Below are 20781 nucleotides of genomic sequence, written 5' to 3' on the forward strand. Positions count from 1 at the left end.
ACTGGGGATGGGAAGTCAGCCCAGCTGGTCTGACTTCCCATCCCCAGCAAAACTCGAAACAGCATCAAAACAGCCTTTCTGTTTCGATGGAACAGAATGGGAATGCTGTTTCGACTCCAAACGAAATTCAAGATGAAACACTGTTCCCTTGAACCTTTGAAACTCAAGATGAAATGGAACAGTGCCATTTCGCACAGCCCTATTGCCTAACATTTCTTACAGCTTGATCTCAAACTTCTTCACAAAGGCTATCGGCATAATTATCCCTGTTTGGGATAAGTGAGGCACAGGGAAATGAACTCATCTGTCCAGTTCACCCACTCAGCTAGTAGTTTAAAGGGACTAATACATGAATGACACATGCCCAAGAGGCTGGGGGGCATGGTGACTGCCCACAGGTAGTGGTGGCAGTGGCAGCAGTGGGGGTGTGGTGGCAGCGAGCAGGGAGTTTCCGTAGGCAGCTGCAGTGGTGTCTGCGGTGGGGTGGGGAGGGGGGTGGCGGGCTCCAACTGGCTGTCAGTGATCATCCGCAGATGCCAGCAGCAGTGGTGGTGGTGGCCAGCAGCGATTGGTGATAGCCTGCAGATGCCATCAGTGGTGGTGGGGGGGAGTGGTGAGCATCGACTGTCCACAGGTGCCATTGGCAGCATTGGCAGCAGCCAAACACCCCTATGTGTCACCAGTGGACTAATACATGACAGAGTCCAATCCATGACAAGACAAAACTTCACAGTTGTATGCTATTAAAACCCTTGAGCATCTACAAAGTTAAAACTCTTTTTAAATATTCAGAAGCCCTAAGAATAACTATGAAAATTAAATGTGTACTAACTAGATAATATAATATACCTTGCAACTTTGTTCAGTTTTATGTTAACCTATCCATTCTGTTAGTCTTTGTACCCTGCTGGAAAACTAGAGAGTAAGTGGTCAGAGTCATGAACTAAATCTTTAAACTATTATTTTGTACCATGGATATTTATCAACATGATATCATAAATATGTCTTCCATGGCTTTCACTGCCGACACCTCAGTCTTTGATGACATGTCCATTTACGTCTGAGGGAGGGAGGGAAGTATTATTTTCCCCATTAACTGAGGCACCTAACTTTTCAAAGGTCATGTGGGAAGCATGTAGTGAAGCAGGACTGAACTCAGGAGTTCTACTTCCTGTGGCAATGTCTACTTCTTTTCTATGGCATTCTGCCATAGTGCTGAGTGCTAGCTTAGTCTATTCCCATTGAAATGTATGAGAGTTTTACCACTTCAGGAAAAATAGGTGTTGGACATTCCTGAGCTCTACATTATATGCTTTACTGCATGGTAAGCATATACACCTACACCTGCACATGCTTCCTGTGCAGTAAACCTCACTAATTGTGAGTAAATTTGCTATCTGCAAATGTAAGTATTAAATTTACTTGTGATTGATTACTTCCCAGTAGCACTCATGTAGATGACTGACCAGGAGCAATCTGCTTCTAGTCAGCTGGCCACTAGGGGGCAGGAGATTGCTCCCTGTCCCTGGGAGCTGCCTGCTGCTGAGGTGGTCTCTGTCACCAGATCATGGGTGGGGACTATGTCCCCCTGCCTGGAAGCAAGGTGCTCCGAGCCCCACCACTCCAAGATTGTGATTGGGGATTGGGAGATCCTTATCTCATAGCTCCAACTTCACCATCATGACTGGGGACTGGAGGGCTGGGAGATCCTCATCTCCCAGCATCAGCTCTGTGACCATGGGGCTGGTGTTGGGTGATCCTTATCTCCCAGCCTGAGACCTGTGACCACAGAGCTTGCACTGGGAGATAAGGATTTTCCAGTCCTGGTGACATGACCATGGAGCTGGTGCTGAGAGATAAGGATCTCCCAGTGCTGGCCCTGTGGTTGTGGAGCTAGCACTGGGAGTGACTTTCTGGTGCAGGCTGGGAGCCTGGGAGGTCTCAGCCCCTTGCCTCAATCAATCAGTGGGGCAGTTAGCAGTGAGGTAGCTGCTAGTTGCCCCACCAGCAGATGGGGCAGGAGGCTTGGACCTGCTCCTCCCCTGCAGTCATTTCCAAGTCTCTTATTCCCAATGCAGGAGCTATGCCCAGGAGCTCCCTGGTGCCAGGGCAGAGGGGCATTGTCCCCATTCCAGGAGCAGGAGGCCTCTCAGGGGCAGGGTGCAATGTCCCAGCCCTGGCCAGGATGCACCTCAGTTTATAACTGCAGAGTATTCCACACCAGAAGTTTAAAACTGGAAGAAAAGTTGTCCCGAGGTACAATAAGAAAATGTGCTACAATGTCAGAAAAATGTCATGCCTTCATTTGAAATTGCTGTTCTTTGCTATATTTTCCATAATATAATTTTCATTGATGCTTTTTGTTAGGTTGTTGACACTTGGCAAAAGTTAAATGCTGGCCTCTTAGAAAGGTTAGAAGCAGAATTATTGACAGAATATCAATAATAAATTTAGTGGTTTAGGTCTTACCCTCAAAAACAAGTTCCTAGGTAATTTTTTCTAAATATTTTGTTAAACTTTCTTACACTGTCTTACCCGTACAGGCTATTTTTGTATTCTCGCACTAACTCACAAAGGATGCCATGTCAATCTTTATTTTTATTGAATTTTTAGAGCTAAGAAAAGAATTCACATGAATTAATTTGTCATGCTGTCTTTTGCAAAATGCTCCAAAAGAATTCTCAAATATTTATATCTAAACTTTGTCAATAAATTTAGCATTACTCCAAAGAATCCTTCTGGCTCACTTGTTGCTTCTAAATCATACTCAGGGTGGGTGTTTCAACACGAGATGCTTTACTGTGCATTAGATTAATCTAATCACCTACACATTCATGGGACTTACTGTGCAGTTTCCTAGTACCAACAAATACAGGTGCATTAGCTACTGTGCAGTAGTGTACGTGTGGATGTTGACCAGGAGCACTTTCCTCCCATTCAGCCTAGGCAGCAGGGGGCCACAAAGGATGGGGGGAAGGAACTGCCTGTAGCTCTGGCACTGCTCAGCTCCTGACTCCCCCTAGGCATAGATAAGGAATGGGAGCCAATTAGGGTGTGCGCTGTGCAAGCAGCGGCAGGGCTGATGGGACAGAGAGCTCCCCTAATCCATCAGTCTTGCCGCTGCCCATGAAGCGCACACCCCAGTCAGCTCCCACTCCCTGCACATGCCTGGAGGGAGCCAGGAGCTGAGCAGCACTGGGACCTGGGGAAAACACAGGGGTGGGGGGAAGCAGCACTAGGACTGGAGGGAGATGCAGGAAGGGAAGCAATGCCAGGACTACGGGAGAGGGGAACTCAGGGGGGAAGCAGAGGTGGGGATTGGGGTGAGATATGAGGGGGAAGTAGCACTGTGAGAAGGAAGCAGTGCTGGCACCCTGCACTGCTCACCCCTTGCATCTCTGCCCACCCAGTGTATAGCACTGGTTCCCACCACATCTCCCCCTGAGTCCTGGTGCTCCTTACTTCCACTCTCAGGAACAGGGTATTGCCCTAATTCAGCACTGCCAAGATAGGCTGCGATCCCAAGTTCTGGACAGCTGGCTCCCACACCCTGGAGCCCAGATCTGACCCCAGTGTCCCCTGCCAACCCAGGGCTGGCATCTGGGGGAACTTGGAGCTCCCCCTGGATGTTGCAGGTGGGCAAGCAGGGCAGGGGGGCATGAACAGGCCTAGACTGGACTGCTCCTGCTGGGAGCATATTTGCTTCCGACAGAGGTGCACATGTAGATGTGTAGCTGGAAGCACTTTTATGAACATGAATTTTCTTTCCAGTAAATTCAGGCACAATAATTGCACGTGTAGATGTGCCTGGTATCATGAATATGGACCAACTTGGATCAGGACATGGTTGTTTAGATGATACCTGACTCCCGTTAGGTGGGGTTTGATTCATTTCCAGTCCCTAGACTTAAATGTCTGGGCATTTTCATTGGAGGGTCCACCATTTTGTGTTTGTTTCCCTACTTGGCCAGACCTTGTCTATGTCTGTTGATCTTATAGAATATGGAACACCCCAATCTCTAATCAAATTAATATGTACTTGGCCTCCATTCCTAAGTGGCTTTTTGCTTTGCTTCAGAACCAATAAGTCTTGAGACATTTGTCTTCCTTCTGCTGATGATAGACTTTAACCCTTAATAATCTGGCAGCTAGGGCTGACACTTGGTGGTTGGATAAATAAATTAATAATAGCCCATGTGGCCTCTAGGGCATTAAGAATTAAAAGTAGGACTTTAAGAAATAAAAGTAATCAGAGACCAAACAAGTTTAGGAAGGACCAAGTACCCTACTGGAGGGAAGGACGGGGTTAAAATAGAGGGGTAAGGATAGGAATTGGGTTGAAACAACATGGTTGGGGAAGCACAGGTAATGAATGAACAAACCAAATGCACAATAATACTCAGACATCCTTCTCAGGCAACAATCTCTAATAATGAGATGTCAGGAGAATTACACACAGTCTAATTACACACAGTACAGGGGTGAAGGTTGTAGCTGTGTTGGTCTAAGGACATAGGCCGACAAGGTTCTTTTTGTAAGTCCCCTATCTTTTATTAGATGAACTCATATAATTGGAAACATTCTTCTTTGCAAGCTTTCAGGTACAATTACCATTTGTCAGGCAGAGGAAGCATCTGCACATTGTCTGTGCTCTTCCTGAATAGAGTAGTAAAGCAGCCAGAGACCAGTATATACATACACATGAGTGTAGCCCATGTGTGGTCTGTTTGCACCCCTGCTCTCTCGTCTATAACTAAATAGAGATAAATGACTAAAGGAAAAACACTCCAGGCCTGTCAGGCACTTGCACATAGCACAGTGGCAATGTATCTCTGGAACAGAAGACTCCTTCACCAGGCTATGTACTCGCAGACCAGCCTTGCACCAGTAGTGCTTACTGAAGGCACATTCTTTTGCAAGACAGACGTCTCACTGGGTGGAGACTAAATAATTAACCTTCATATGTTCCCATGGGGTAATTTCCTACCTCACACACGTATTATGTGAGTATCTTAAAGTTAATTAATTCTATTTTAAAAAATTTTTAGGACATTGTCATTGGCACTGCAGTGCACAATATTCCCAAACAACAGCCAACTTACATGAATGGTTTGGTCTCTGTGGATGAAAAACTGCCCAGGGTAACATGTTACTCCAGGTGTGAATGAGTTTTTCCATATGGGGTAACAATTTACCCAAAGCCCATGTTAACACATTGGGGTAACTTGTTACCCCAGTGCAATTTCTGTATATATGACAGGCCAAGACCTGTTTGGCCACTTTGGCTGGATGCATCTGAAAGGTCAGTATTCATTCACACTTCATTCATGCCCACTTCAGGTATCTATGGTAACTAATGGATGGCCATCCTCCACTCTGCTTTGGCAGAAGATGTGGTAATCCCTTTTGCTAACCACTTGGTTTGCAGGCTGCAAGGTCATCAAAACACCCTGTCCTTTGCCAAAACCCCCCCAACCTTTGTCACACCCAAATCCACCTCTGCTCTCTTTTCTCATGGCAAAACTCTGCCTCACCTGCCCCTTTCATAACATACAAGCTAGTTTCCCCTGCCTTTGCTGGAAGTGAGAACAAGGAGCAAAGGGACAGCAGAGAAGTAATAGAACATCATATTGCAATACAGTGTACACGATAGAGTTCCCTTCAACAGTAGGGGCTTGACTCCTCCCATGCCCCTTTTACCTGCTCTCAATAAGCTCCTGCATGTGTGGTTTCCAAATAGCATCCACCCACATTTGGCTTGCCTGCAAAGGGTGGATGCTGGTCTCTGGCTTCTGTGCCCAAGAAGAGAGGGTGCTACCTGCACTGCCACAGGGCAGGGTGGAATTGCTTCTCTGACAGCATAGGTGGACAGGCTTGTCTTTGATTTTTATTTTTATGCATGCTCCATAACCTGTCAGTGGGTGGAGAGCAAGGAAAGCCAGACATTATTCATGACTACAGTAAAAACAAGGGTGGGATGGATAACTGTGACCACTTAGTCTGTATGACCACCCGTAGACAGAAAATCAACAGGTGGCCAGTGACACTATTTTTCAATATGCTGGATGTGGCTGCCATTGCCAGCCTCATCATTTGGCTAAGCCAGAATGCAAACTGGAAGCAAAGAGCACATTTAAGAAGATGGCCCTTTTTTTTTTTGGAGGAGCTTGGAGAATAGTTGATAGATGGAAAAACAAACCAAAGAATGATGGATACACATAATCTGTCAAAGCCCATCAAGTTTGGTACGACTGCCTTAAATTGCAGATTGCCACAACTCCCCCCGCCCCCAGTAGAACCTTCTGCAAGTATGAGTGGATGTTGTGCTTTTTGTCCAAGGACAGATGACCACAAAACCCGGAAACGATGCAAATTGTAAGCGATTTGCTTGTGTGCACATCAGTACATCACTGCTGCTTTGTAAGGAATGCAATATTTAGTTAAAACAGCTAGGAAATGTTTTTGGAAGTCATTGTTAGGTTGAAAACAGTGTGAACTGCAGACTTAGCAAATTGTTCATTCACGTTTTGAAGCTCTAAAAAAAGTTTAAATGTTGTTCCTAGTTTTAGTTAAATAATATTTTGGGTTCAAAGAATCATAAATACTCTTTCAAACAAACTGTATGCTTAATAAGTAGTTTTTGGTACATTTATATTGTTGTCACTGGTTCCATTTTGTTCATTGCGGGTTACCCTGTGAGACCAACAATGTCTAATTGTGGGGTAACAAGTTATCCCATGAGAACAACAACAATTACAGTATCATGAGGATGGATGAGGGTTAAGACTGGCAAAGAATTCTCTCCCTCTGGCCACAGTCAGGAAGTATCTTCATTTCTCCCAGCTTGTGATCATTTGGTGGGGAGTTGGGAAGCATAGTCTTCACTCGCAGGAATAGCTAGGTGATGGGTGGAAACACCACTGTGGAAATAAGTGATTTTGGCTGGCAGAGGCTGACATGGAAAATTTAGCTTGCTTTCAAACTGATGACAGGACAATTTGAAGGGCTCTCTGATCTGCTATTCAAAGGATTTGGGTTTTCAAACACAGATTAGGGTGGCCAATGTAGCGTCTTTCCTCCAAACACCTAACCATCTGCGTGAACTGCAGACAGCTGTTTTTCTCCAGCTGTGTCTTTGCAGCGTGTCTATTTGTCATACCATTTTACATACAAGAATTAGCACTTCAAGGTCAGGCCCCTGTTCAGAGAAGCATTTTCCCAGATATTCCTGCACTGCATCCTCTTTTCATCAGCTTCTGCATGTCTTACTTCTGAGAAGCCTCATTTAGAAAACATCCTGGTTTCATTTTGTTCACTGATACTTACGTTTCATATTGTAATCTATTTTTAAATAAATGTGTATGGAATCAATGCTGACTAGGCTAAAAGGCAGAGGCGCAAGCCCAGTCAGGGGGAGGAAATCTGAGCTACCACCATCACCTCTCATTCACTCTACTGTGTTTATGATTTTGCAGCACATATGATTCCCCGTCAAGGGATTCCATAACATGAGGCAATTATTAATAACTAGATTGCAGTTTTGTAATACAAGTGATGCACAAAAAAGCCACATCTCAAATCACGGCATAACACTTTGGCGCTAATAGTTGTCAGTGTTAAGTATTATATTTTGTATACTCGTGGTGACTAAACAGATTTTTAAAGCATGATTGGGATGGACACGTTATATATACTTACTGCTAGGGACGATGAGGGAGACTGTGGTGCAAGAAGTCATGTGTCTACAATCTGTATTGGAGACCTACATGGGACTCCCAGATTGGAAAGATGTAATAAATCAGTAGAATTCTTCATTTCTTGGCCTTTATATCATGAACTCATGGTCAAGTCCATTTTAGCAGACATTTTAGATGGAAATGCCTGGTTGACCACCTTGTTCAGACTTTGGGCAGAAGGCAGGGCAAAAGTTCACCTTTTAGGCTAACTGAATCAGAGATGCATGTCTTGAGAAGGTAGTGGAGTTTTGTTTCACTCTTAATCTTTTGTTATGTCTACCTGAATTTTACGTGTATCCTGTGATAATTTACATTTCCGCAGGGCTTTTCATCCTGGGAGCTCAAGCTGCTTTCCAGTTCCCACTGGATGAACCTCCATAGCAATCCCATGGGGAGGTGAGTATTACTATCCCACTATCCCCATTTTACAGAGGGAGAAATTGAGGCACAGATAAGTGACTTGTCCAAGACCACAAAGGGGGTTTGCAGTAAGTAGCACTAAGAATAGCAGATAGGTTTTCCAGCTGCTAGTCATTTGCTAAGACAAATGAACATTGAGTCAAGTCCAAAAGTTTTTGTCCTTATTGTCAAGGTGCTCAGTGGCCTGTGCTCAGAATATCTAAAATGTCACTGAAAACTTCCAGCTGGAAACCATGGGAAACATCCCGGCTCCTACAGGATAGAATAATTTTAACTTAAGGGCAGAACTTGTCTGTGGAATAGAACACTTTCTAGGGAACTCGTAGGAGATTGTGGCACAAACTCTTGCAGGTACTGAGGGCTATCGTAAATCTCATCACCTTCCACTCCAAGTGCCAGGTGCATTTCTCTGACCTACTTTCTTTAACATAATTATGTAGCGATGCACACATTAAAATAACATCAGCCTTGGTCGTTACTAAACACTCCTTCACTCATGGTTCTCTCCCTAGGGAGAAGATGAGGGGGAAAAGACACTTGGCAGGTGTCCATCAGGTCACAGATTTGCTACTAGAAGGTAGTCAGATGCCATGATGTGATGAGCAAGGAATAATAACTTCTAAAGAATAGAAAAGCATGATGCTTTTACACTTCTTTTCAGGCTAGTGCATCTCCATCCCCATAGATTACTCCAGGAATTTGAATTTAATCAATAGGCACCGTTTCATTTTTGTCTCAGTTAAGAAAGATCATGCCACAACCTGCTGAGGATTATGCTTATTAATATGGTAATTTATCACCATTATTAAGAAATATATATATATATATATATATATGAATTTTTAAACTTATTAGTAATAAATGCTTTTGTGCCCCATCAATAATATATCATGTGAAAATTAGTGTCTAAATTAATGTTGTGTGGCTGCAAGTAAAAAAAAAAATTGCAGCATCTTTATTGCATAATAAAATGGCTTTAATTGTTGGAGTAGAACAGCTTTATAACATATCATTACTTTTGGTAACAACCTCTGCCTTTTCATCGATCAGAAAATGTTATCAGTCAGAGCCAGACTGAAAATAAAACTAAAGAATAACATTACTGGGAGGATGCAGTTGAATGAAATAAATTGACATTAGCAGAAAGGAACATAATTAACAAGAAGATTTACAGAGTAACATATTTTCAAGTTCTGAAGCCAAATGTTTGTACCCAAAGCTTTAAAGCATTACATATGATTTTACTGCAATTTTCAAAATACAAATGACATCTTGTCATGTCTTTTTCATAATGATTTTTTCCCTTTCTAGTGGCTTAATTAAGGAATATTTTGAGGTTTTGGCTGAACTAATGCTCAAGTTGATGATCCATGGAGCAAAGATGCAGCCTCTGAAAGCTGGCAGTGACTATAGGGTTAATACAATCCCCTGTTCTCACTTACATAAGTGCCTAAATGTAGGTTTATGAGTCTTATGTTTCTACATACAAATATAATGTATCTGTCGCCGGGACCCCTCGGCACACGAGGTATACTGCCTACCTGGAGCGAGGATACAGGACTTGAAAGGGATGCTCCAGACCGTAATCCAGCCCACCGATTATTACCCCATGGTCCTAGTCCATGTGGGCACTAACGATGCGGCCAGGAGGAGCCCTGATTGCCTGATGGAGATCTACCACGATCTGGGGTGCGTGGTGAAGGAGATGGGTGCATAGGTAGTTTTCTTTTCTATCCTGCCAGTGAGTGGACGAGGCAGACGGCATGAAACGTGCATCGCGGAGACCAACTGGCGGCTACAGGAATGGTGCTTCAAGGAGGGCTTTGGCTTCCTCACCCACGACTGGCACATCACGATGAGAGACATGCTGGGATGGGACGGGCTCCACCTTTCCCCTAAAGGTAAGTGTGTGTTCTCTTCTAGGTTGGCGGACCTCCTCCGGCGGGCTTTAAACTAGGCTCGTCGGGGGAAGGGGAAGATGAGGGCGGAGAAAACATCCTCGTTAATTAGCAAGGAGTCAGGGGAGGGGCACTCTGAAGTGCTTTGGGTTAGAGTACAAGGCAGATGAGGGGAAAGGGACTTAACGGTGGGAGTCTACTACAGACCTTCCAACCAGGGAGAAGAGCTTGACCAGGAATTCTTGGGTCAGCTCACAGAGGTAGTGAAGGCTAAGGATGTGGTAGTCATGGGGGACCTGAATTTCCTGGACATCTGCTGGGAAGAGCAGTCAGCCAGGTCTGAACACTCACGTAGGTTCTTGGCCAGAGTGCAGGACCTCCATCTAACCCAGGAGGTGCACAGCCCCACAGGGGGGATGCCTTGTTGGACCTAGTGCTGGCCACGGGTGATGACCTGGTGAGGGGGCTGCGGGTGCTTGACCACCTGGGCGACAGCAATCATCGCCTGCTGGAATTCACCATCCAGCGCAAGGTGGCAAAGGCATGCAGTAAGGCAGCGGCCCTAGATTTAGGAGGGCAGACTTCAACGAGCTAAGGAGGATAGTTGGAGAAGCGCTGAGGTCCCAGAGGGGAGGGGAGCCAGGTGTCCAAGGAGAGTGGTCGCTCCTTAAGGAGACAATCCTCCAAGCCCAAAGGAAGGTAATCCCAACGAGGATCAAAGGGAGCAGGAGAGCACACAAGCCTCTGTGGCTCACCAAAAGCATCTGGGAATGTCTCCTTGCTAAAAAGGAGGCTTACACCCAATGGAAGGAAGGGGTCATCACCAGGGAGGATACTTCTGTAGTTGTTCGGGGATGTAGGGGGGTAGTTAGGAAGGTCAAGGCAGAGATGGAACTGGAGCTAGCTTCCCAGATTAAGGACAATAAGAAGTCCTTTTTTAAATACGTAGGGGGTAAAAAGAAGGTCCCGGGTAATGTGGGGCCCTTGCAGGACACCATGGGAAACTTGGTCGTCACACCAGACGGCAAAGCTAACATGTTTAACAATTTCTTTGCCTCCGTCTTCATAAGTAGGGACCAGAACAGCCACCTCCCTGCTGGGCCCCCTTGGGCCCTGGGGGAGGCACACCTGGGCCACGGGTTAGCGAGGATTTAGTTAGGGAGCTTCTGGAGGGGTTGGACGTATTCAAGTCAGCCGGCCCGGGTGATCTCCACCTTAGAGTTCTAAAGGAACTGGCTGAGGTCATTTCAAGTCCCCTGGCACAACTTTACGAGCACTCATGGTGCTCTGGCGAGGTACTGGAGGACTGGAAGAGGGCCAACGTGGTCCCCATCTTCAAAAAAGGCAGAAAGGAGGACCCGGGAAACTATAGGCTGGTTAGTCTTACCTCAATCCTAGGCAAGCTGTTCAAGAAAATTATGCTGGCACACATCCAGGAGGGGCCAGCAGGAGACTGCATGCTTAGGGGCAACCAACATGGGTTCATCAGTGGCAGGTCCTGTCAGACCAACCTGGTGGCCTTCTACGATCAGATCACCAGATCATTAGATGCAGGGGTAGCAGTGGACATAGTCTTCCTGGACTTCCGGAAAGCTTTCGACACTGTCTCTCACCCTGTTCTCATTAAGAAACTGGGGGGCTGTGGTGTAGACACCTACACAGTCAAATGGGTCACCAACTGGCTGGAGGGCCGCACCCAGAGGGTGGTAGGGGATGGGTCCTTCTCAATTTGGAAGGACGTGGGCAGTGGGGTCCCCCAGGGCTCGGTCCTCGGGCCCGCACTGTTCAACATCTTTATCAGCGATTTGGATGAGGGGGTAAAAAGCACCCTGTTCAAATTTGCTGATGACACTAAGATGTGGGGGGACATGGGCACACTGGAAGGATGCAACAGGCTATAATCAGACCTAGACAGGTTACAAGGGTGGGCGGACGAGAATAGGATGGGTTTCAACACAGACAAGTGCAAGGTGATGCACCTCGGGAGGAACAACCGGCACCATAACTACAGGTTAGGGAACTCCCCTCTTGTCAGCACGGAGGCGGAAAAGGATCTGGGGGTCATCATTGACTCCAAGATGAACATGGGCCGGCAGTGTGGAGAGGCAGTTAGGAAGGCCAACCGCACCTTGGCATGCATCTACAGATGCATCTTGAGCAGGTCCAGAGAGGTGATCCTCCCCCTCTATGCGGCACTGGTCAGGCCGCAGCTGGAGTACTGCATCCAGTTCTGGGTGCCACACTTCAAGAGGGATGTGGACAGCATGGAGAGGGTCCAGAGGAGGCCACTCACATGATCAGGGGACAACAGGGCAGGCCCTATGAGGACAGGCTACGGGACCTGAACCTGTTCAGCCTCCACAAGAGAAGGCTGAGCGGGGATCTTTTGGCCTGTTATAAATTAGTCCGGGGGGATCAGCAGGCATTGGGGGAGTCACTGTTCCCCCGAGCACCGCCAGGAGTGACCAGGAATAACGGTCACAAGCTGGCAGGGGGTAGGTTTAAGTTAGATATCAGGAGGTGCTACTTCACGGTCAGGGTGGCTAGGGTCTGGAACCAGCTTCCAAAAGAAGTAGTGCAGGCTCCTACCCTGGGGGTGTTTAAGAGGAGGTTAGATGAATATCTTGCTGGGGTCATTTGACCCCGGTGCTCTTTCCTGCCATGGCAGGGGGTCGGACTAGATGATCTGCTCAGGTCCCTTCCGACCCTAGAAACTATGGAACTATAATGGAGAGGAAAATATATTTAGATAAGCTTGCTTTTGGTGGTAATGTTTTCACCAAGCCACCCCCTGCCCTTTGGACCTTATTCAGGAAAGCATCCATGTTCAGGAAAGCATTAAAGATCATGCTTAAAACTAAATACATACTTTTGTGCTTCCCAAAATCAGAGGGTTTTGTGAAAGGGTCTGGGTGTTGACAGTAGCTAACACACCTTGAATATTGCTAAATGATGATGATAAATGCTTACTTAGGTGAGGAACAAAGAAATCCTGCGGGGTGACACCAGTCTGAGTTTAGTTAATATAGACTCGGGAGACAAATACAGTCTGCCTGTTTCTTGTAGATGCATAAAGATCATTTTTATTATCATGACTATAAAATCTTATCTCTTTCCTTCCCTGAGTCTCCAGCCAACCTTGAATGGTTAAGTTGTTTTGAGTATAAACAAGCATCCCAAGCTACGGGTTCTAGTGATGAGCCTCCGATGCCATAAATCCACTCTAGATCCAAACTAGAACAAACTTGAGGGTGTGTAAGTTAATCAGAGTAACAAAGTAGTCAATCAGGCCAACGTTTCTATCCTCATGGGGTATGTTCAGATGAGCGGGCATGTGCATTTTACTGGGTACAAATAGCAGCGACACATATTTGTGCTGCTGCTAGTTGTCCCTGGTGAACACCCCTGCACACACACTCTGGCATGGGGCAGATTGCCCTGGGTGGGCTAGGGGAGGCTGAGGCCAGCACCTCCCTTACCTGGGCTCCTGGGGGTCAGTGGTGGTAATCTGGGTGAGTGGAGCCTGGCTAGGAGCCGGAGCATGGCTCTGGCCGGCCTGGCTCTGATTTTGGGTGCTACGTGTGCCGTGCCACTTTTCTTCAGAGTGATTTTTTTTTTGATACCAGGATTGTTGGAACTGGGAGGATAGTTCTGGAAGCCAGGATTGATGTCAGAGTATTTTCTATTGTTTGGACTGACCATTCTCTTTCCCCTGTTCTGATTGATTTTTCACTTCAACTGCACTGAGCTATCTTTTGTACTTCCGTGCTATTCTCCCCCTGCCCTTCGTTTCCTTCTGTCTTCTGCCCTTTCCATCACTCATTCATGTCATTCTTCCTTCTCTTTGCCTTCCATTGAGCTTCTCCCATGCTCGTTTAACTCACTGTATCCAGACACAGACCTCCTTCTCCAGGGCACGCCCAGAGTATTTACTGGACATCATGTTATTCTGCTTATGTATTATGCCAGTTTCCTCAATACCTCATGTGTCCTGTTTGCTTACATTGGGTACTCTTTGGAGCAAGACCTACATATAATTTTGCATTTTTATGGTGCCTAGAACAATTATGCTTGGATATTGGCTCAGCCTTGAGCATTACCATCCTAAGGATGACTAATGATTATTATCACTAAGAGTAAGCCATTAATATATTTAAGTATCTTACATATATTAGTGCTGTATAAGAAAAGAATGAAGCATTTTGCCATTTTGAGAGTATAATGATAAAGAATTTGCCATGTTGATCTCAGTTCTGCTATTTACTTGTATGGGATATGAATATGGCAGGCTGTATCTAAACTTACACACATATGTCATATTTACTTGAATCCAAGTTGAGAATCCCCACTTCATTCAACATAGACAAAAAAGCCTCCTTGCCACTGATTTGAGTACAAGAAGGAGAGTATGGGGAGTATGGATTCTGTGGCTCTGATTCTGACCCCTAGCTGCTACCTCTCTGCCTCCCACAGACTCTGCTCCCCCCCCACTCCCACCACCGCTTACTTTCCTATTACAGCTTTGATCTGGTTGGGGCACTGCTCTGCCCAGGACAGGGAGCACAGAGATGTGCTACCTCTGTCTCCATCCAGGCCATGTAGTGGTGACAGCAGCTCTGGCCCTGATCCTTGGGGGCTAGAGTTGCTGCTGCTACAACAGCTGCTAGCTGACTAGGCTGGGGCCAGCTGGAACTACAGTCATAACTAACTGGTAACTGGTAGGTGGGAGGCAGAGGTGGGTGGGGCAGGCAGCAGGGGGGCAAGTGGCAAGGGGGAAGGCAGAAGAGGGTACAAGCCCTGTTGGGGATACAGACATGGGGTGCACACATACTGGTGGGGACAGGCAGCTGGAGGGCGGGGGGCAAGTGCTGGGGGGCAGGTGACAGGGGGAAAGGGGCATGGAGTCAAATGGATATTTGACTCCCTCGTCTTTTCCACCCCCATCTATGCCCCTGTGTAATTTCCTGTGCCTCTCACTGGCACACCTTGTTTGTAGGGGCTTTTCTGGTTTTGTTGTTGCTTGAAGAGAGGACAGGTCATTAGAGGGTTAGACTTTGGAAGGTCCTCAGGCGTTCTCACCTGTCACATCTTTGATAGAAAAATTAGTTTAATTAGGAGGAAGATGGTATGTCCTGCCTCTTGGTACCTTTCTTCAATCTTCCCGTCTGTCTTCCTGTTTGGGGCTCCACCATCCCTACACCACACCTAACACCAACCAAAGATGTTTATTCTCTTGCTTCCTAAGTCCAGTTCAGTAAAGGCTCTTGTGAGGGAGCGGGGCCTAGGGGCGGCCGTGAACTCCCTAGCGCCCCCTACCGTCACGTTAGGGTGAACGTAGCACCCTCAGAATCTCGCCCGCCACGACTTTGATGACTAATATATATAGTATGGAGGCTGCCTGTTTCCCTAGTGGACGGTACTGGTGTTCCTGTCCCTATTCCAGAATGGGGTATCAATATGCGTCCCGCCTTAAGGGCTATGCGTGCCTCCAAACCTCCCCTTTAGCACGCCCCAAGCCTCGCAGCTGTTCTGGGGATGTTTGGATAGTCCCTCGCCCCTCGGGTGCCCTCGTTCTCTCTCTCGGGCCCTGGGGCTCCTCGCCCACCTGGCGCCCCCTTGGGCCGGGCTCCTATCTCCAGCCCGATCCCTGCGCCCTGGGCCTGTCTTGCTGGCGTTCAGCTACTCGCTGGCGCCCCCTGGGTCCGGCTCGCTAGCACCGCCTAATACCGGCGCCCCCTGGGTCCGGCTCGCTAGCACCGCCTAATACCGGCGCCCCCTGGGTCCGGCTCGCTAGCGCCGCCTAATACCGGCGCCCCCTGGGTCCGGCTCGCTAGCGCCGCCTAATACCGGCGCCCCCTGGGTCCGGCTCGCTAGCGCCGCCTAATACCGGCGCCCCCTGGGTCCGGCTCGCTAGCGCCGCCTAATACCGGCGCCCCCTGGGTCCGGGTTCTCACAGGCGTCCAGCTAATCGCCGGCTCCCCCTCATGTCTAGAGGGTTCCTGCCGCCCTCTCTACCAGCGCCCTTGGGCCGGCTCGCTCTCGCCACCCTAGTCTCGGCGCCCTTGGGCCGGCTCACTGCCACGGGTTATTCTGCCCCGCTCTGGGGCCTCGCCTCCTTTGGGGCCTGTACTGTGCTCTCTGCGCTTCGCCCCCTCAGGGTCCTCACCCCCTCTGGGGCTGACACGCCGCGTGCCCCGCGCTCTGTCTCTGCCCCACCTTGGGGCCTTGCCCTCTCTAGGGCTGACACCGTGCACCTCGCGCTCTGTCTCTGCCCCGCCTTGGGGCCTTGCCCTCTCTAGGGCCGACACCGTGCACCTCGCGCTCTGTCTCTGCCCCGCCTTGAGGCCTTGCCCTCTCTAGGGCCGACACCGCATGCCTCGCGCTCTGTCTCTTCTCCGCCTTGGGGCCTTGCCCTCTCTAGGGCCGACACCGCGTGTCTCGCACTGGGGGCACAGGCACTCGCCGCCGTGCCTGTCCCCTTGACCCTTCGCTGGGTCAGGTTGCCCCACCGGGCAACACCCCACCCTTATGGGCTGGGGTCTGCAACCTTGTACACCGCGCCTCTCTGGCACAATACGGTGCCTCCCTGGCACCGACAATAGTGCCCCTGGCACTGTGCCCCTACGGGCATTGGGAACCCCCAAGCTGTTGGGGAGCCCCCGTGAGGCCTCCTTGCTCCCCTACAGCCTCACCCAGTCCTCCGGTGCAAACTGTAACTTAAACTCAAGCCATCTGGCTGCAACATAAACACAGAGGCTCCGTACGCCTAACCATAACTCCAAGCCCTACCAAGGCTCTCAGTCCTACCTCCCGTCAGGGCGATCTGGTTCCCTGCATCATCGCAGCCGGCTAGTGTGGTAAGGCTGCGACCTCTAACTCCGGCCACTCAGCTCAGCCGCAGAGCTCCTGCTCCTGCAGCAGCCAGAAGGGAACTGTGAGTCAGGCTCTGGCCTAAGCTGTTTATAAAGGCCTGGCCCTGCCCCCTTCTGGCCATGTGACCCGCCTGGTCGCCCTGGTAACCAGCACCTGAGCTGCCTGGGTGATTGGCAGCTCTGCCAATCACCCTCACAGTCATGGGGCACCTACGTGACTCCGTGACAGCTCTGATATCCTGACCTTTGAAATATGTCATTTGGATTTGGACATTGTCTCATCCAGTTCTTCGTAGGCCGTTATTTGGTCTGGCCCAAACTCCTACCCAACCCCGGGTTACCTTGATCCCCAGCGAATCTCCCCCTCTTTTGGGTCTGTACTTGCTGTGGTCTAGATATCCACCCATCCTTCTCTCCTCAGGTTCCTGCTGGGTTCAGTCCTGTCTGGAGATGTCTGGAGTCCACGGCATCTCTTCGGGTTCTCTTCGGGTCATATAAAGATAAGCTGAGCCCCTCTAGGGCTCAGCTTATCTTTATATAACCTTTCCTGAGGCAACCACCATTTCCCCTCAGTGTGGCTTGGTCCTGCTACAGGCTGCTCTCAGCCCACTGGGGAATCCACTTCTAGTCCCCAACATCTCTCTTCTGCCGGGATTTTATCCTGGCTTCAAGGGGAACAGCTGGCAAATCAGCTCCAGCATGCTGCCATAAAGCTCTGCAGTTCCTTTTTTTCCCTCTTTGATGTGGCATCTTATCCTGCTGTGGTTTCACTTTTGCCACACTCCCAGCTCGGTGCAGTGTCCCGTCGGCTCTGCTCATCTCTCATCTGAGGTAAGTCTGTCCTCATGGCTTTGTGCCTGCCACAACCTGCCTCTGCTTACCCCAATGTAGTGGCAGGCAGGGGGGATACATTTTTTAACCCTCCAAAAATTAGATTCCAGACATGGAAAATTAAAATAAATTTATATAGTCTCCATGTTTAGAATCTTATTATTAGATAGTCATCTTAAACTCAAAGTCATCTTGGATTTGGGTAAGTATGGTTGGTCCATTTATCAATTGTTCTGTAGCTACAAAGTATACCGAGGAACAATAGCAGGAGCATGGAGGTGTTCTCAGGTAAGCTTCATGGTCTCTTTTCTGGGATTAGCTTGTCTGTACAGCATGTGCTGGGTGCTTTGTATAGACATGCCCAGGGTTGTGAAAACATGTACTGTCACGCAGACTGTATGCACATTTGTTCTTTTATTGTTCTTTGTGTGACTTCATTTTCCATATGAAAAACATATGAGGCTGGGAATGTATTGACAGTTTGATATATCCTTGTGAGTAGGTTAGTGAGATGGTTTGCCCTGTGGGAGCTCCTCAAAGAAGCTTTGCTCAAAGAAACAAACCAAGAAACCAAAACTTGTAGCTTTCTCTGGGCAGTAGGAGAGGTTCTTTTGCTCTTGCCCCTTTCTGATGTTAATCTTATCTGAGTTCCAGTCTGCCTTCTGCCCACAGACCACTTGTTCTCTCTACCTTGATTCTCCCTGCTCTCTCCTGTGTGTTTTGAACTGTCAGCCCAGTGCTCTGAGTAGCTAAGTTCCCATCCCACCACTAGGCTTCTATAATAGGACTTTCTGTTCCCACTTAAAGGGCCAGTTCACCCTGCTACACCCCCTCACAAAACATTCATCACAATTGCTTTATTTTTACAGAAACTATCTTTCTTTCCAGAAATTATCCCCTTACTACCTCCAAAAGATCTCTCAAATGTTATTCTTATCTTGCTGGTGTCAGTCTTTCCTGCCCAAGTGAAGGGGAGGGGGCTGGACCCAATGATCTGTTAGCTCTCTTCTAGTCTCTAACAACTATAAAACTATAAACCTATGTCATTATAAAAAAGAACCCCATAACCTTAAAAACATAATATTTCCCCCAGTAGTTTCAGTGGCATCAACCCTTTTACTTTCATTCCTACTCTATCCTTCTTTTTAATCCAAATATTTATTTAAATAAATTAGAATTATAGGCTAAAATTTAAACAAAGTGAGAACAATGCATACATTTAGGTACATATTTAGGCCTCTGAACAGGAAGGTCAATTAAAAAAAGATGCCGAGTGGCCAAGAGTTCTGCTTGAAGTCAAGGAAAGCTATTGATTACACAGCATTATTGAAAATCAGGTCACTTAAGCAGGTTCAAGAAGTCCAATTTTAGGTATCCACTCTTTAAAAACCTTTGCCATAGGGTTCCTTGTTTGATGCATAATTGACCAGCTGAACTCAGTGGAAGAAGGTAGGAATGGAAGAGAATAAGGGGTCATAATAGTTTCATAGTTTCATAGTAGCTAGAGTCAGAAGGGACCTAGGTAGATCATCTAGTCCGACCCCCTGCCTTGGCAGGAAAGAGCACTGGGGTCAGATGACCCCGGCAAGGTGCTCATCTAACTTCCTTTTAAAAATCCCCAGGCTAGGAGCCTGCACCACTTCCCCTGGAAGCTGGTTCCAGGCCCTAGCCGCCCTGACTGTGAAGTAGTGCCTCCTAATATCTAATCTAAACTTACCCTCCGCCAGCTTGTGACCGTTATTCCTGGTCACTCCTGGCAGCGCACGGGGGAACAGGGACTCCCCCAATACCTGCTGATTCCCCCTGACCAGTTTGTAGCAGGCCACAAGGTCCCCCCTTAACCTTCTCTTGTGGAGGCTAAACAGGTTCAGGTCCCGTAGCCTCTCCTCATAAGGCCTGCCCTGCTGACCCTTGATCATACGAGTGGCCCTCCTCTGAACTCTTTCCATATCGTCCACGTCCCTCTTGAAGTGTGGCGCCCAGAACTGGACGCAGTACTCCAGCTGCGGCCTGACCAGTGCCGCATAGAGGGAGAGGATCACCTCCCTGGACCTGCTCGAGATGCATCTGTGGATGCATGACAGGGTACGGTTGGCCTTCTTGACTGCCTCCCCACACTGCCGGCCCATGTTCATCGTGGAGTCAATGACGACTCCAAGATCCTTTTCCGTCTCCGTGCTGGCAAGAGGGGAGTTCCCCAACCTGTAAGTGTGGTGCCGGTTCTTCCTCCCCATGTGCAACACCTTGCACTTATCAGTGTTAAACCCCATCCTATTCTCATCCGCCCACCGTTGCAACCTGTCAAGGTCAGCTTGTAGCCTATTGCACCCTTCTAGTGCACCCACATCCCCCCACATCTTAGTGTCATCAGCAAACTTGAACAGGGTGCTTTCTACCCCCTCATCCAAGTCACTGATGAAGATGTTGAACAGTGTGGGCCCGAGGACCGAGCCCTGCGGAACCCCACTGCCCACGTCCTTCCAGGTCGAGAAGAACCCATCCACTACCACCCTCTGGGTGCGGCTCTCCAACCAGTTGGCGACCCATTTGACCGTGTGGGCATCGACACCACAGTCTCCCAGCTTTTTGATGAGGACAGGGTGAGAGACAGTGTCGAAAGCCTTCCAGAAGTCCAGAAAGACTACATCCACAGCAACCCCTGCGTCTAATGATTTGGTGACCTGATCGTAAAAGGCCACCAGGTTGGTCTGACAAGACCTGCCACTGATGAACCCATGTTGGTTGCCCCTGAGCATACATTCCCCCGCAAGGCCCTCCTGGATGTGTGCCAGGATTATTTTTTCAAAGAGCTTACCCGGGATTGAGGTAAGACTAACTGGCCTGTAATTTCCCGGGTCCTCTTTTTTTCCCTTTTTGAAGATAGGGACCACATTGGCCCTCTTCCAGTCCTCCGGCACCTCGCCAGAGCACCACGAGTGCTCATAGAGCCACGCCAGGGGTCCCGCAATGACCTCGGCCAGTTCCTGTAGAACCCTAGGGTGAAGATCGTCCGGACCAGCGGAC

Source organism: Crocodylus siamensis, chromosome 1 (assembly GCF_052110815.1).
Source record: "Crocodylus siamensis isolate JL-2025a chromosome 1, ASM5211081v1, whole genome shotgun sequence".
Lineage (NCBI taxonomy): Eukaryota > Metazoa > Chordata > Crocodylia > Crocodylidae > Crocodylus > Crocodylus siamensis.